Here is a 17,299-nt window from a genome sequence, read left to right on the forward strand (position 1 = left end):
TGCCTTGGCGAGTCTGTTGTCTATCTCATTGTCGATCCTTGCATCTGATGAAATGGTGCAGCCGAGATAGGTAAACTGGTTGACCGTTTTGAGTTTTGTGTGCCCGATGGAGATGTGGGGGGGCTGGTAGTCATGGTGGGGAGCTGGCTGATGGAGGACCTCAGTTTTCTTCAGGCTGACTTCCAGGCCAAACATTTTGGCAGTTTCCGCAAAGCAGGACGTCAAGCGCTGAAGAGCTGGCTCTGAATGGGCAACTAAAGCGGCATCATCTGCAAAGAGTAGTTCACGGACAAGTTTCTCTTGTGTCTTGGTGTGAGCTTGCAGGCGCCTCAGATTGAAGAGACTGCCATCCGTGCGGTACCGGATGTAAACAATGCACCATTAGTAAAAAGAGAAATGGATAAGAGATGGGGTGCATATCATGCGGCTTGCTTTGCTTGACTTGTGTTGAACTTATTGAATAGTACTGGGGCCACACTCATCCAAGCAACTTTAAGTATTGTGTTGCACTCCTGTCCTTGGCCATTTAGATAGTGGAGACACTTTGAAGAGACAGGAACATAACTAGCACAGTACAAAATACCCAGTGATTAATTTAGATATGCACATTATTAATATGGCCAAAAGTAAAACATGAAAATTTGCAGACACTGTGGTTAAAGCAAAAACGCAATGCAATGGTAGACTCAGTGATTTTGATGAGAATTATAATTTCATTGAACAGCAAGTGAAGATGGTTTAGACAGGTATACAGAGTGGCACAATTGTTACTGGCCCATGCCTTGGTCTTCCTCCATTCACACCAGCTCTCTTTCATAATCTAAAGAATCTAATCATTGAGCAGTATCAGGAAGTGTTCCATTTTTGATCCAATGATGGATGAAAGGCCTTAAACAAAGTAGGTTCCAGCATCAGGAATTTCTACAATGATTTCCTCCAAATTGAGATCCAAATCCAAATAGCCCTGAGAAAAGTCCAAATTGACCAAGAGTGAGCAATTGTTGTGCAGTTGGAGCCGTTTTTCACCATTTTTAGCTGAAAGATAGACTGATGGGGCACTGATTAATCAGTTTGTATATGACCTTTTCCATGTATTGGAGTTACCTGAGAAATTTTCTATACTGTCAGGTTGATGCTGATCTAGATTGAAATTGCCTGCTAATTCTAGTCAAAACTGTTCAATATTTCACTTGGAATATGTCATGAAATCTTATAGAATGAACTTCAAGCACTAGGTTGGAAAAGATTCAAAGTGCAGGAGATGCAGTAAAAAGTGTCTGAAACAGGCTAGTAATAATAGAACTTTTATTATTCAAATGAAATGCTCATTCATTGCCTCAGCTATCGATAATTTGTCTACTTTTCTTCCGATTTCTTGGGCTTCCAAAGCAAATATCACTTAGCCAACGAGAAGTTCTACTGGTATTTAGACGACATTTTGTCATGATAAAACAGACATCCATTATAAATCACAAGACACTTTAAGTATGTCTGACAAAATAAAGTGCATTAGATTAGAAAGATATAATTAGGAAAAGAAACCTGTATGGGCTATCCAGTCATAAATAGTACTTCAATTAGAAAGTAGGTCTTCATTATTGGCAGGAGCATGTGCTCCTTCCTTCCATAACTCTGGCTCAAGTCTTGAAGATCTATATCCACTTCTTTGAATAGATTAGTGACCTCCCTGTGTTGTCAAGATCATTGAAACACAATGACCCTCCAATTGCATGAATAGCCTTAGTATTGCACAACAAACAATATCAACCCATATTGAGCGCTGGCTCAGCGCTGGCACTGTAGTGCCAGGGTTTGAATCCAGTGTTGCTTCTAAGGAGTTTGTTTTCCCCATATGTGCATGGGTTTTCCCCAGGTGCTGTGGTTTCCTTCCACCCTCCAAAACATAAGGGGTTGTAGGTTAATTTGGATGCAATTGGGCAGCATGGGTTTAAATGGTCATAATCGGCGGCTTCTAGCTGTAGATAAATGTAATTTTTTTTTTTTATTACAGCACTCATCTGCCAACAATCTCTATCAATTGGCAACTGGACCGAACATATCTATGCTCACCCACATTTTCTTAGCAATACTGCCAGACTTATTAACTTGCATTGTTCCATCTTTAACATTTATTCATCATTACACCCACGTTGCCCAAACACAATAGACAGCTCTCACTTGATGCTGACGAACAAGAAATATATCTTGCAGTAATTTTTCTAGGATTTCTAAGAAATGCCAGGGTAATCATTTCATGGTGGAAATGGGAGCAGGATATAAAAGCAGAGAGAAACATGGGAAAGGGTGAGTAAAAGAGAAACTGCATGAGGTTGGTGTAGCGTAAATAAAAGCTCTCACGACTGGAGGGAGAACAAACGTTTTTATTAGCATAGCTAAGGGACGGGTCTCAGTAGTCATCAGAAGGGTTCTGGGTTTAGACAGGAAGCCAGAGTTATAAGTGAGTAGATCGAGATGGAGGCGGGGCCACTCATCAGCACAACGCACTAGCAGTGAATCCCAGTTCACTGCATTCACCCCTTCCTGTAGAATTTAAGGTCTGTGAACAAAGACCAAGAACATGGGTTGAGAAAAAAATGGTTGGAAAAATATAGTTATTTACAAATTTAAGTGGTCCGGGGGTCTGGTGATTCTGGGGGAGCGCCATAGCACCAGGGGGCCTTGACTCCTCGGGTCTCCTGGTCCCCTTGTGAGAGAGAAGTGGCAGGCTGGGTCTTCAGCTCAAAGCTGGTGGGGGATGCACTTTCCTCCTGAATCAGACCCCCCCCTCCCCCCGAGACCTGACTGGGGGTGGTGAGAATGAGCTCCATAGCTCACAGGGCACCTGAGGCAACAGACTCTCTCTTTCCATCAGGGGATCGGTCTTGCTTCTCCTCGCGTGTTTCCTGAGAAGGACTAGATCAGGAGTAATGAGTCAGATTGGGAGTGTCGTTCCCAAAGCCGACCTTCACTTGTAAATGAATAAGAGCTTGTCAGGGGTAGCGTTGGTCATAGTACATAGTAGTGACTGGATGGAATGGTGCACCACAGGGAGGATTTTCTGCCAGTGTGAGTCTGGAAGGTCTTTTGACTTCAGGGCTAGTTTGACAGCCTTCCAGACTGTGGCAATCTCCTTTTCAACCTACCCATTTCCCCGGGGGTTGTGGCTCACCAGCAGGTACTGACGTAGCTCATCATTCATAAAGACTGACCCTTTAAATATGAATATAGCTGAGATACCCAAACAGGGCGAAAATGGAGTATAGGGCCTTTATGACTGAAGAAGTGGACGTGTCTGAACATGGGATGGTGAATGGGAAGCGGGAATACTCATCAATGACAGAGAGGAAGAAAGTGTTCCCGTTCGTGGAGGGAAGAGGTGCCTTAAAATCGACACTGAGCCATTCGAGGGGCCTGGATGACTTGATCAGGTGCACCTTCACGGGGCAGAAGTGCAACTTGCACTCTGCGCTAAGTCCCCGGAGACTTCATGCTCCCCACCGTCCTGGGTTGCCCTACATGGGTAAGATGGTGTCAACCTTGTGGCATGGAAAGATGGCCACAGTCCTCCTTCCTCTGACCATGATGGCGCCGAGTTTGAATTTGGTTTGCGGCAAGATGGCCGTCGAGCCTTTTCATGCCATTTCCTCACCGCCACCCTCTATCAGCATGTCGTGCAGTGTGGATTTGGTGAATTCGGGGCAGATGGCTTGGGGCTGGAACCTGATCTGGGAGCAGTGCAGGCCATGGACTTCTCCTCACATGAAAACCCCTTGCCCAATGCCCTTTCTTGCCACAGCCGGAACACATTGAGTCTTTTTTGGGCAATGGGATCGGGGATGCTGACTCTTGCCGCAGATAAAGCACTCCCTAGCACGGGAAGTGGCAACCATTAGAACGGGGTAATGGAAGCAGCCAGTCCTTGGAAGGGGTCACCTGGGTGAGCGAGCTCGCTGGCTTCGAGGTCGTCATTCTCGAGCTTGGTCTGTTCCAGCAATTTGGTCACCTTGACGTGGTGAGCCAAGTCCTTCTTTCCCGACTTGAGCAGTCACTGACTCATGTACCTCGAGCGGACCCCTGCGACTAGAGTGCCCCAGATCTGTTCTTCCTCACAAATGCGGCCTGTAGCCGCTTCATGTCTGCATTTCTTGGCAAGTGTCCTCAGATCCAGCAGGTAGTCATTGATGGTCTTTCCTGGCCACTGGCAACGTAGAATGAGTCGGTGCCTCACTAGGACCTCATTCTGAGACTTTGGGTACCTAGCCTTCATCGCCTCAATAGCAGCATCAAATGTAGAGCAGTCCTTAACGACTGAATACCCTTTTGTTCCTTCCCTCAAAACAAGTGCGGACCTCCTGAGTTCATCAGTGTGGAAGACATCTCTGCATATTCAGGTAAGCCTGGAAGCAGTCTAGCCAGTATTTAAACTCCACAGCCACGTCAGGGGATAGAGGGTTTATTAGTAGCATACCTGGGTTGAGTAGCACTTCTGTTGTTAGGGAATAGGCTAATAAAATTGTAGCGTGAATAAAAGCTCTCACGACTGGAGGGAGAACAAATGCTTTTATTAGCTTATAACTAAGGGATGGGTCTCGTAGTCTTCAGAAGGGTTCTGGGTTTAGGCGGGAAACCAGGGTTTTAAGCGGGCAGAGCTGGGAGGTGGGGCCAGCCATCAGCACAACACACTACCAGTGAATCCCAGTTCACTGCAATTGGGGAGGGTGAGGGGAGAGAAATTGGAGGGAGAAAGAGGGACGGAGGGACAAAAAGGGAGTGAGCCACAAAGATTAAAAAATGGACACCTAAATCTGAATGAGCTGAGTGTCTCCAGACTTTTTGTCTTGGAGTCAACAACAGATTTTCTGCTGACCTCCTAGTTAATTGAAACTTACCTTGAGGAATTCCATGTACAAATTACTTCATGAAGTAGCTTCTTGGAGTCAACATTGTTTTCAAACATTTCAGAGAAGCATTACTGAATATTCTGGGCTTTTAAAATTCAAGTTTCCAGCATTCATAATATAATTTCTACAGCAATTTCACCTTATGATTCTGATCTTTTTTCTCCCCCTCCCCCGTTACAATTTCTCCAGGGCATTCATATGGTTTTTTTTTCCTCATATACGCTATTATACCACTATGCAGTCATCAATTTTTGCCTTTTATTCTCTCTTACCATCCAATTTATTAAAGATCCTCACTTTTGTTCTTCTTGTACATTTCTATTTCTATTTTAAATGTTTATATTTTTATTACTTCTGATGAAATTTTCCTGATCTTAAACAATAACTGTATTTTACTCTCTGTGCACTTGGTATCTGATCTGCTGAGTAATCTTGTTGCACACAATTTAAAGACCATTGTAGGATGGGTTCCACACTTAGTGGAGCATTCGGCATGAGCACCTGAAGTGAAAGCAGGGAGAAGGATAGCCCACACCACATAACCACAAGGCAAGGTACACAATTTCTGCTGCAGAAGACTTGAGTGAACGTTGACATATATGCACAATTAAATATCTGGTGCACTGCTGTGTCTTCCAGCTTGCATGCAGAGCCATTTAATATTGAAAAGTCACAAGTCTTGCAAATTTGTAGGATGAAAGAGATGGCCATTGCAATAGGGTATTAGTAAAACCCATCCATACAGCAGAGTTTCAACTTCTATTGCACCAAATTAACTGCCATTCCAATTCTGACTGGTGATGTGGAAGCTCAGTCAGATTTGATCATGATGAGCCTTTATTGCCATATATTGTAAGTACAGTGTAATGATCAGATGCACCTAAATTCTTATTTGCTGTTGCCTTAGAGATATGTAAAATCCACCAGCTACAATTGCATAAAAAGAACCCATATACTAAGATAGATAAAGCTGTAATAAATATGAAAGGATATTGCAATTAGAGCAGGTTGAAAAAAGGGCATTGCAGTCATTTGTGGTTTAGGATGGGGTAGGACGGAGAGGTTTAAGAGCCTGATGGATGCTGGAAAAACACTTGATCTGTGGACCAATCTATCATCCTCTCTCAGAATAAGCTATTCATTATCCCACTTGCCGTGACTTGTCCCTAGTAGGTTGCCCACCCACACCTCACCCCCAACAGTATCCAAAATGGTATACATGTTATTGAGGAGAATGCCCACTGGGGTGCATTGCACTCTGGCACAGAGTTTGGTCCTGCGGTTAAGAAGGAAAGGAAGGAGAAGAGGTGACCTATAGTGATAGGGGATTCCATATTTAGGGGGGACAGATTAGATGTTCTGTGGAAAGGTCCTGCAAGGACAGGACCTCCAGGGTGTGATCTTAAGATTACTAACTATGCCACGTGCCAGTGAAATTAGAAATAGGAGGATAATGCAGCTTAACACGTGGCTAAAGACAGGTGCAAGAGGATTCAGGTTTCTAGATCATTGAGCTCTCTTCCAGCGAAGGTAGAACCTGTGCTAACAGGATGGTTTGCATCTGAAATGGAGGGGAGCTAATATCCTTATGGGAAGGTTTGCTAGTGCTGCTCCAGGGGGGTTGAAACTAGATTTGCAGGGGGATGGGAACCAGAGTGTTAGAAAAGATGTATGGAGGAGGAAAAAAAATGATGTAAAAATTGGATGTAATGTTAGAAGTCATCGGATTGTACGTGGTGGAAATGTTCTCGGGTGTAATTGTTTCAATGTAAGGAGTATTGTAGTAAGGCAGATGAGCTTAGAGTGTGGATTAGCATGTGGAATTTTGACATTGTATCATTAATGAAACTTGGTTGCAGGAGGGGCAGAACTGGCAGCACATTGTACTGGGCTTCCGTTGCTTTAGAAGGGATAGAACAGGGGGAATGAAAGGTGTAGGAATGGCATTGCTCATCAGGGAAAATATCGCAGCTGTGCTCAGGTAGGACAGACCAGAGGGTTTGTCTACTGAGTCTATATGGATGGATCTGAGGAACGAGAAAGGTATGACCACAGTCATGGCATTGTATAATAGGCCACCCAATAATCAAAGAGAATTGGAGGAGCAAATCTGTGAAGAGATATCAGACAGCTGCAGAAAACATTAGGTTGTGATAGTAAGAGATTTTAACTTTCCACATGTTGACTGGGTCTGCCATTTTATAAAAAGACTGGATGGCTTGGAGTTTGTCAAATGTGTTCAGGAAAGATTTCTAAATCCATAGAGAGAGAGATACCAACTAGAAAGAGTGCAGTACTAGATCTCCTTTTAGGAAATGAGACAGGACAGGTGACAGAAATATGTGTAGAGGAACATTTTGGCTCCAATGATCATAATGCTATTAGTTTCAAATGAATTATAGAGAAGGATAAGATTCTAAATTGGAGAAAGGCTAATTTTGAGGAAATGAGAAAGAATCTAGAATGCATGGATTAGGATGTTGATTTTGGGCAAGGATGTGTGAGGTAAGTGGGTGTCCTTCAAAGGTGAAATTTTAAGAGTACACAGTTAGTATTTTCCTGTCAGGATTAAAGGCAAAGTTGGCAGGTTTAGGGAAACATGGTTTGTGAGGGATGTTGTGGATCTACTTTGGAAGAGAGGTGTAGAGCAATTATAGGACACATGGTGCAAATGAGGTGCTTGAGGAGTATAAAAATGCAAGAAATAGGCAAAAAGAGGACACAAGATTGCTTTGACAGATAATGTGAAGGAAAATCCTGTGTTTCTACAGGTATATTAAGAGCAAAAGGATAGTAAGGAGCAAAATTGGCCCCCTCAAAGATGAAAGTGATGGGCTTTGTATGGAGCCAAAAGAGATGGGTGAGATCTTAAATGTTTTTTTCCATCAGTATTCACTCACGAAACTGCCACAAAGTTGAGGGAAGAAAAGAAAACAAGCAGTGAGGTCATGGAACCTATACAGATTAAAGGGGAGAAGGAGATGCTTGCTGTCTCAAAGCAAATAAGGGTGGAAAAAATCCCTAGGGCCTGACAAGATATTTCCTTGGATCTTTGAGGGAGGCTAATTGTAGGGGGTCTGGCAGAAATATTTAAAATGTCCTCAGTGACGGGTATGGTGCTGAAGGATTGGAGGATTGCTCTTGTTGTTCTGTGGTTTAAAAATGGCTCCAAAAGTATCTCTGGAAATTATAGGCCTGTGAGCCTGTCACCTGTAGTAGGTAAATTATTGGAAGGAGTTCTAAGACATCAGACATGCAAGTATTTGGATAGTCAATGTAGCTTTATGCGTGGTAGGTCATGTTTAACAGATCTTATAGAGTTTTTTTTAAGGAGGTTACCAGGAAAATTGACAAAGGAAAGGCTGTGGATGTTGTCTGCATTTTCTTTAGTAAGGTCTTTGACAAGGTCCCACATAGGAGGTTAATCAGGAAGGTTCAGACGCTCTGTATTCATGGTGAAGTTTTAAACTGGATTCAACAATGACTGGACGGGAGAAACCAGAGTAGTGGTGGATGATCGCTTCTCAGATTGGAGGCTGTGACTAGTGGTGTGCTGGGTCCATTGTTGTTTGTCATCTACATCATTGATCTGGATGATAATATGATAAATTAGATAAGCAAGTTTGCACATTACACTAAGATTGGAGGTGTTGTGGACAGCTAAGAAGATTTTCAAAGCTTGCAGAGGGATCTAGACCATCTAGAAAAATGGCAGGTGCAATTTAATACAGACAAGTGTGAAGTGTTGCACTTTGGAAGGACAAATCAAGAAAGAATGTACATAGTAAATGGTAGGCCACTGAGGAGTGCAGTAGAACAGAGCGATCTGGGAATACAGATACATAAATTCCATGAATGTGGCATCACAGGTAGATGACATTGTAAAGTGAGCTTTTGGCATATTGACCTTCACAAGTATTGAATACAGGAGTTGGATGTTATGGTAAACCTGTACAACATATTGGTGAGGCCAATTTTGGAGTATTGTGTGCAGTTTTGTTCACCTGACTACAGATGAGTGCAGAGAAAATTTACTAGAATGTTTCCTGGACTTCAGGAACTGAGTTACAGGGAACAGTTAAACAGGTTAGAACTTTATTCCCTGGAGCATAGAAGAATGAGGGTAACTTTAAGAGAGGTATTTAAAATTACAAGGGGGATAGACAGATTAAATATAGGTAGGTTCTTTCCACTGAGGGTTGGTGAGATACAAACCAGAGGACATGGGTTAAGAATGAAAGGGGAATGGTTTAGGGGGAACTTCTTCCACAGAGAGTGGTGGGAGTATTCAATGAGCTGTCAGCTGAAGTGGTGAATTCAGATTCAATTTTAACATTTAAGAAGAATTTGGTCATGTATTATAGAGGGCTATGAACTGGGTACAGGTCAGTGGGACTAGGCAGAAAAATGGTTCAGCAGCGACTAGAAGAGCTGAAGGGGCATGCTTAGGTGCTGTAATGTACTATGGTTTGAATGTAGCTATTCATTACAAATCTTCCTCTGGTGTGTATTTTTGTGGTTCCCACAGTGGTTCTTTCAGTGTAATTCTTTGACTAAAGCAGTGTGGTTTCTTTTCTAATTCATGAGGCAGCATGGCATCCATTGCGTGTATAAAAGTGCCTATAGTTAAGAAACTTGGTCTTGCAAGACAATCCTTGTTGTCCTTTAGTTTTTTGTAACAGCTCATATTGATATACTAAGAATTGAAGGGACCATAATAGCTACCAGAATACTAGCCATTGGCTGATTGATACATTGAAGAAAGGAAAACATTTGTGCTGCAGTGGATCACTGGATTAGAATACAGCATTCACAAAATGACTATGCAGTCAGTGTCTCTGTGGGGACTTTCTATGCAATTGCACTCTGTTCTCTTGGAATAGAATAAGTAAATACCTCTCTTCTGGAGCAGCCAGTAACAAACTGCAAAATAATAGAACTATTTCCATTTCAAATTTGAAAGATTATATCATTGAGATTTGTAACCACAGTGATCTTGACAACCAATTACCTGTAGTCCTTGTTCTGCTCTGCAGTTGTGAACATGTGAGGATGATCTTGTCCTTGTGAAGATTGGGCCATGAGATTCTGAGTTTAAATGCCATCCTCACCATGACAATCTATTTCTACCTCTACCATGAGTTCTTCTTGTACCCTACTATGCTTTGTTGTGCTGTGCTGCAACATGAACATTCATGTCTCAGAGCAAATGGCTGCAGAGAACCTTGAGAATGCAAGGAAAATACTTTGCATATTCACTCAAATGAGATTGAAAAATTCTTATGATTGGTAACTAAACCCCAAATTGTTGATTTAAAAAAAAATAATAATAATGTCCTTTTTATAATCTAGTAACTGCTGAGTATATGCTTAGAATAAGGTGAAAAATTGGTGTTATCAGTATTGAGTGTTGATTTATGTGGCCGACTGATGAACATTGTGATTTTCTATGCTGCCAAATTCCTGCAGTGATAGGCTTGCATGCATTAATGCTGGTACAAATGTAACAGCCAGTATAAATTACATTGCTAATTTGCATATTCTTCTCAGATGCCTTTTGATACTAATTTAGCATAATTAGCATGAAAATGGAGATCGGAGGTAGAACACCACATTCTAGAGCTCCACATTGAACACCAGGTTGTAGAATTGGAGGCAAAACACCATCTTCTAGAACTGCATGTACAGTATGTTGAGTTACAGGGAAAGATTAAACCGGTTAGGGCATGATTCCTTTGAGTGAAGAAGAAGAGAGGAGATTTAATAGAGGTTTACAAGATTATGACCTACCAAAGAAGAGGTACAAGGACTGCCTAAAGAAATCTCTTGGTGCCTGCCACATTGACCACCGCCAGTAGGCTGATAGCGCCTCAAACCGTGCATCTTGGCGCCTCACAGTTCGGCGGGCAGCAACCTCCTTTGAAGAAGACCGCAGAGCCCACCTCACTGACAAAAGACAAAGGAGAAAAAACCCAACACCCAACCCCAACCAACAAATTTTCCGCTGCAACCGTGTCTGCCTGTTCCGCGTCGGACTTGTCAGCCACAAATGAGCCTGCAGCTGACGTGGACATTTACCCCTCCATAAATCTTCGACCGCGAAGCCAAGCCAAAGAGAAAAAAAGAGACAAGATTATGAGAGACATAGACAGAGTGGATGTGAGTAGGGCTTTTTACACAGATTGTAAGAGATAAATATGAGAGGTCATAGTTTTAAGCTGAAAGGGGAAAGGTTTAAGGGGAAAATTAGGGAAAAGTTCTTCACTCAGAGAGTGATGGGAGTGTGGTGAATGTGGGTTTGATCATAGGTTTTAAAAATAAATTGGATAAACACATGAATGGGAGAGGTCTGGAGGGTTATGGAAAGGGACCAGGTCAATGAGACTAGCGGAATGATGGTTGGCACAGACTAGAAAGGCCGAGTGAGCTGTTTTCTGTGCTGTAGTGTTCTATGGAGACAAGAGACAAATTTTGTATTTATTATTCTCTATCTGCATACTTTTTTTTACTTCTGCCTTTTAAATATTTGTTTGTAACCAAGGAAACTTGCACTGTTTCTTATTTGATTTATTTATTTTTGGTCTCTTCTATTGCAAGTACTATCATGAAGCCTTCAGAGAATTTTTGGAATGGTCAGCATTGATGCCCTTGTCTAATTGCACTTGAGGTGATGGTGGTGAACCATCTATCTGAATACTGCAGTCCACTTTTGGAACATCAATTATTCTTTTAAAGTACTCTTTTTTTTAATATTCTGGGGTTTTTTTGTTTTAATATTTTTGTATTTTCACATAGGTAAGCACTAGTAAATTGCAAGCACGTGTTTTAAATATTATTTTAGTAATCAATGGGCTGAAAATGATCCACTTCTGTATTTTTATAGTTTTGCATCATCATTTAAAAAGAGGGAATAGCTTACAGTATTTCTTTCCTATTCTTTTTTTTATTGCAGTTTGCTGTTGCAAAGAGAATTTGCATTTTTATTTTTATTTTTGATTTGTCAGTGGCTTGACTGTTAAAGCAAATAAGATAGCCGAATCCATGTAGTCTTTTTTAAATAACAGTCAGCAAGTATGGGAATTGGCAGCTGCTTTTACAGAATGTTTAGCTGTATGGCCAGGATCACTTACAATTCTCATTATGCAATATCAATTGTTAGTTCAAGTGTCAAAGCTGGCTCACTTAATGCTAGTTTGCTCTTCAGTGATGCCTTTTCAATAGGATATATGTCACATTTATGCAGGCACCATCGCCGTGAAGATGCAACTTTTAAAAAATGGTATTTGAACTGGAATTCTTATGTTCAGCCTCTTGGAATTGAGTCAAATGCATTATTTGGTATTCCTCCTTCAGTTCTGCACAGTAATTAGAATAAAGATGTAAAATAAATAATTTTGTTCTTAATCGTATTATCAAATACAAGATCATCAATGTAATTTTCAATGTCACAGTTTTGAATGTGCAATCAAATTGTTATTCATTAGAGAAATTGGATTGGAGTAAACTGTTATTTAAAGATGTCTAAGTTTTTTTAATTATATGAAAAAATGTGTCTGTATTTATATATACATTTATATTGTGTGTGTGATTATATACACATACAGTGTATGTCTGTATTATACATGCAAACACACATATATCGTGCACACACACACACACACACACACACACACACACACACACACACACACGTGTGGGGCTGGCTCAATGTGTCTCTGTACCTTTTCCTGCCATCTGTGCCAATATGTTGTTCTCTGGCCCTCACAGCCCTTCATGTTGATTATCAGAGCAAAAATTGAGTCTTGCTCTTCCAAGAACTCCCATGACTGAAAAATCTAGAAAGCAAAATGGCTGCAAACAATACTTAAACAATTTTTTGTGTTCTCAATGCTCATAAAGCGGATGGTGGGCCATGTAGATACAGAGCAAAGTTTCTTAACTGGGAACATTTAACTCGTTCACAGACAAAATAATGATCAAATAAGTCACTTGGGGAAACTGCAACTCTATTTAGAAAATTTGACCTCCGTGTAATTAGGATTTATTTTAGTGCCACTGCATGTTCAATGCTTTGTCAGATTAATATATGAAGAAGTAGACAGGATGGGCACAGAGAAATTTTAGGTTCAGTGACTGAACAATATGTTGACAAAATAGTTATGAAACTTCTCTAATTTTTTAAATTTAGATTTAGACATACAACATGGTAACAGGCCATTTCAGCATGAGTCTGTGCGGCCCAATTAACCTACAGCCCCTAGTACATTTCAAACAGTGAGAGGAAATTGTAGACCCTGGAGGAAACCCACACAGACACGGGGAGACCATACAAACTCCTTACAGACAGTACATAATTTGAATGCTGGTCCCGATCATCCGTGCTGCCCTAAGGACTCAATAAAATTCTTAACTTACTAAGGGTATTAATTATCCTGATATATTAACCATGGCCTTTCAATAAAATAGCAGAAAATATCTCTAAATTTCTTCCCTTTTCAATAATATGTTGAACTGCTATTATATAATGATGAGGGTTAATTCCTTCTCTGGTTGCTGTGCTGCAGCTGAGTCCCTAAGTTTTTTTAGTTTAAATCCCACAAGTGATTGGAGCACATAATCTAGGCTGCCATCTAGTGCAGTACTGGGAGAATACTGGACTCTCAAAGATGCCAAGTTTGAAATTCTTCCGCACCTTTTAACATGGTAAAGTGGTTTTGACAGTTTAGAATGAAGCCACAGAAACTGATATGGCTTCAAAAAATACAGTGGTCAAAGATTTTTGTAATTTAAAATGAGGAACCTTGAGCCTGTACTCTTGCATAATCTATATTGGAGACCTTGCCTCCATCATATCTGAATCATGGGAGATTAATGAAGATCAGCAAAGACATTCTCAATTTCAGAAATAAAATCATGGAGGGTGTGGTGCAAGATTGGAAGGTCATGAAGTGTGGGGTTGTGGAGATCATAGCGAGAATGAGATAAAATAGATTGCTGAAAGTAGATGAACAAAGGCAAAGGATTATTGAAGAATTTGGGATGGGAATTGAGAGGATTGAAAGATGGAGATATAACTGGACAAGAGAAAGAGTGGAACAGACTGATGTGAGCTGCAAGAATATCAGCAGGTAGGACAGATGGGAGAGGGCTCTAAAGTGGAATGGTGGCATGAAGGTGATGGGGAGAAAGCTGAGAAATTCGAGGAGTATTTGCACAAAGGAGCTTGAGGATGGATTAAAGAGAAGATCAAGGAGGCTGAGAAAGAAAGTATAGAATAGAATGTGCAGAAAAAGCAGAAGGAGTCAGGAGGACGTGAGGCTATTTAGAGGTCAGTGAAAGTGAGTGGGACCCATTGTCATGGGAGGGAGGGCACAATTGGGAGTGCAGAATGAGTAAGTGCTGAGAACTAGCACAAAAGATATTCATGTTTTTATTTTTAAGGAGAAATGATCTTCCCTGCACGGATCTGCTCTGGTGAACTCGCCTTCAGCGGCCCAGGGTGGATTAACACAGGTTGTGCTATTGCAGATGAGCCTCAGGCTATTTACATGCCATTTTCAGAATAGAAAACCACAAAAGTAATGTTAATTATTGTCATGGAACATACACAGTGGCTTGCATGCCAATGCAAGTTGGGAAGAAATTAGTGTGTGCACAGATAATTTGCACATGTATAAAGCTATTCATTGCACCATAGAATTTTTGAATTTCTCTATTTTGGATGTTAGATCAATAACCTGTTTGTCTTTTAGTGTGTTTTCATAGACATAAAAGATTCTCTATTAGTCAACAACATTAGCAGAATAGAATCCTTAATCTTGTTTCAGGGATCTTGTGTGTAACATTTCCCATTATGTGCTCTTCATTGCAATGCTGACTACATTTCAGAAGATCTTTGACTAACAAGCACTTTAGCAGAACCTTAACTTGTGAAGGTTGGTTTATAAATTCCTATTTGTCATCTTGTTGGGCTACGTGGCTTGAGGAAAAGCAACCAGACTCATTTTTTTTATTATATCCTTCTTCATGTGTCCTTTCTTTCAATTTCTTATTTGAGAGATGCAAACATTTTTCAATTGTTTTGCCAATGGATGAGCTACTGTTTTATGGGAGGCTGATCCCTAAAGATGTGTACTGCCTGGGTATCCTTGTTTTTATTTAAATTCAATGGTAGACATATATTGATGTCATTGCTCTATCTCCTTGAGCTTTTTTTAAAAAATCTGCCAAGCCACATGCATACCTATTTTAGAAGGGAGGCAAAATTGTTTATGTCTGACTTTGAGTTCTGTTTTTATCTGAGGAATCACGAAGAAATGTACCCAAGAAAATTGAAGCCCCATAATGTTTCTTGTTTCTGTGGTATTGCACCATTTCTCTTGGTGATGGAAACAAACTGCATGTTGGTGATCCAGCTAAGAGCTTGCCTGCATGTATTGTAGAACCACAATTCTCTCCCAGGTGTTAAAGAACCAAGGCGTGGGTGGCAGAAATAATCTGATGTTGATATGCATCAATGCTTGTAGTTTGGTTGTTTTTAATTTACTATCTACCTTTCCATTCATTATGTATACAATTTTATGTTTTGATATAATCCATATTTTAGCCAAAAAAAAACAATTTGATGAAGCAATTCGGTGAGTCCAGCAGCATTGGGAGGAGGGAAGAGAGCTGAAAATGTTTCTGGTCGATCCTGTCATATTTTTAACATTATCATTATTTATCATTACCAACTGTTTAATTCTGAATAATATTTGGCAGAATTTGTTAACAAGTATGTTTATTTCATATTAGTTAAATAGTTTAACAATGTACACAAAATGAATATGTGCCCTTGGCTGACTATAGAATTATATCACATCCCACAGCACACTGCCTTTTGCCTTTCTTTTCACTTTTATCGGTAACATGAGGGAATTGATTTCGACATGCTACTGTGGACAAGATTTGCAGTTTTCCAACATGGCAAAAAACCTGCATTCAAAACTCTTTTCAGACAGGAAGATTTATAACAACCTTTAAAATGTAATGGAGATGCATGAGATCACTGAAGCTGCAAAACAAAGTACTGGACTTTCTAGGTCAAGACCCTGTATCAGGTCTGCAGAGTCTTGAATTAAAATTTTGACTACCCCCTTGCCTTCACAATGCTGCCTGATCAACTGAGTTCATTCAGCACTTTTTTTTTGCTTCTAAAAGTGAATGCTGGATTTAGAGAATAGGAAGTTCAAATTTCAAGTTTATTTTCAGAGTACATACATGACATCATGTACAACCCTGAGATTCTTTTTCCTGCGGATCAAGCAGAATTTCAAATTACTGGTAACTGTAAACTGCATTTGAAAGAAAGAAATATATGCAAACCAACTGCATATACAGAAATATGAATATTCAGTAATAAATAATGAGCAGAGAATTTCTAACCTTATAAAGTATGATGGTTGTGAATTTCCATGCGTGTGAATTACGATCCTCCATCAAAAGTTAGCCAGTTGCTGACCAGATTATGAGTTATTTAACCTGGACTCTGGAATGTAATGCATAAAATTCATTTTTTTTTTAGATATTTACAAATTAGACACTTTGATCTCAGATTTCTGATTTTACTGTAATCCTTGAGGTGAATATTCTTGATACATTTTCTGAACTTAAAACCTACTTTATAGAGGCTTAATATTTTATTTATGACCAAGTGGTTAATTTAAGATGAATCACATTAGTTAAAATCAAGAAGGCCTGGGAGTAAGATTTGAACCTTTTGGTCTCCAATGAGGTTTGGGATTCTATTTTTAATTTGATTAACATGCAGCCAACAATGCCATGCACAAATGGAAGGCAATTTAAAGTGGTCCACAGAGCACATGTGTTTAAAGTTAAACTGTCCCATGTTTATTCAGATATGAATCCTTTCTGCGACAAATGTAAAACAGGTGATATCTCTTTAGTTCATATGTTATGGGCCTGCCGTAGTTTAGAAAAAATTTGGAAGGATGTTTTTAAAACACTTTCAGTAATTCTGAATTTAAAATTGGAACCTTGTCTTTTCATTTCTCTTTTTGGATTACCTCAAGGGGATGATATATTACGGACATCAAAGCTGAATTTTATCTTTTACTTTGTTGATAGCCAGATGTGCAATTTTGATCAAATGGAAAGCTAATACCCCACCTACACATTCACAGTGGCTAAACAATATTATGTCTTGCTTAAATCTTGCTTACCTCAAATATTGATTGATTACTTATTGACCATCAATTGATCCCTATGGTTAATTTCTGTACTTTTGAAAACGTATTAATTTCTAACCGCTTGCTTGTGATTTTTGTCTCTAAATGTCCCATGCCCAACTAGAACTACCAGACAGTGGCGGTTTAATTCTATTTTATTATTGGACCCTG

At 40.1% G+C, this 17,299-nt stretch overlaps 1 protein-coding gene and 1 long non-coding RNA gene across 12 annotated transcripts in view; one reads left to right on the plus strand and one right to left on the minus strand.

The window, feature by feature from the left end:
• The window catches only part of LOC138753571 (neuronal PAS domain-containing protein 3), a 1,142,342-nt gene that overhangs the window by 691,800 nt on the left and 433,243 nt on the right, over positions 1-17,299 (plus strand). The gene's annotated exons all lie outside the window — the stretch shown is intronic.
• LOC138753575 (uncharacterized) overlaps positions 11,954-17,299 on the minus strand; it is a 44,767-nt gene continuing 39,421 nt past the window's right edge. For 2 of the 3 annotated variants that reach the window (XR_011351265.1, XR_011351267.1), the window contains 3 exons: positions 16,326-16,428; positions 12,623-12,736; positions 11,954-12,256 (listed from right to left, as the gene is read on the minus strand). This is a non-coding gene — a long non-coding RNA (uncharacterized lncRNA). The remainder of the gene's footprint in view (positions 12,257-12,622; positions 12,737-16,325; positions 16,429-17,299) is intronic. The other variant, XR_011351266.1, reaches the window with a different exon arrangement.

The sequence above is a fragment of the Narcine bancroftii genome, chromosome 2 (genome assembly GCF_036971445.1).
Source record: "Narcine bancroftii isolate sNarBan1 chromosome 2, sNarBan1.hap1, whole genome shotgun sequence".
NCBI classification, from domain to species: domain Eukaryota; kingdom Metazoa; phylum Chordata; class Chondrichthyes; order Torpediniformes; family Narcinidae; genus Narcine; species Narcine bancroftii.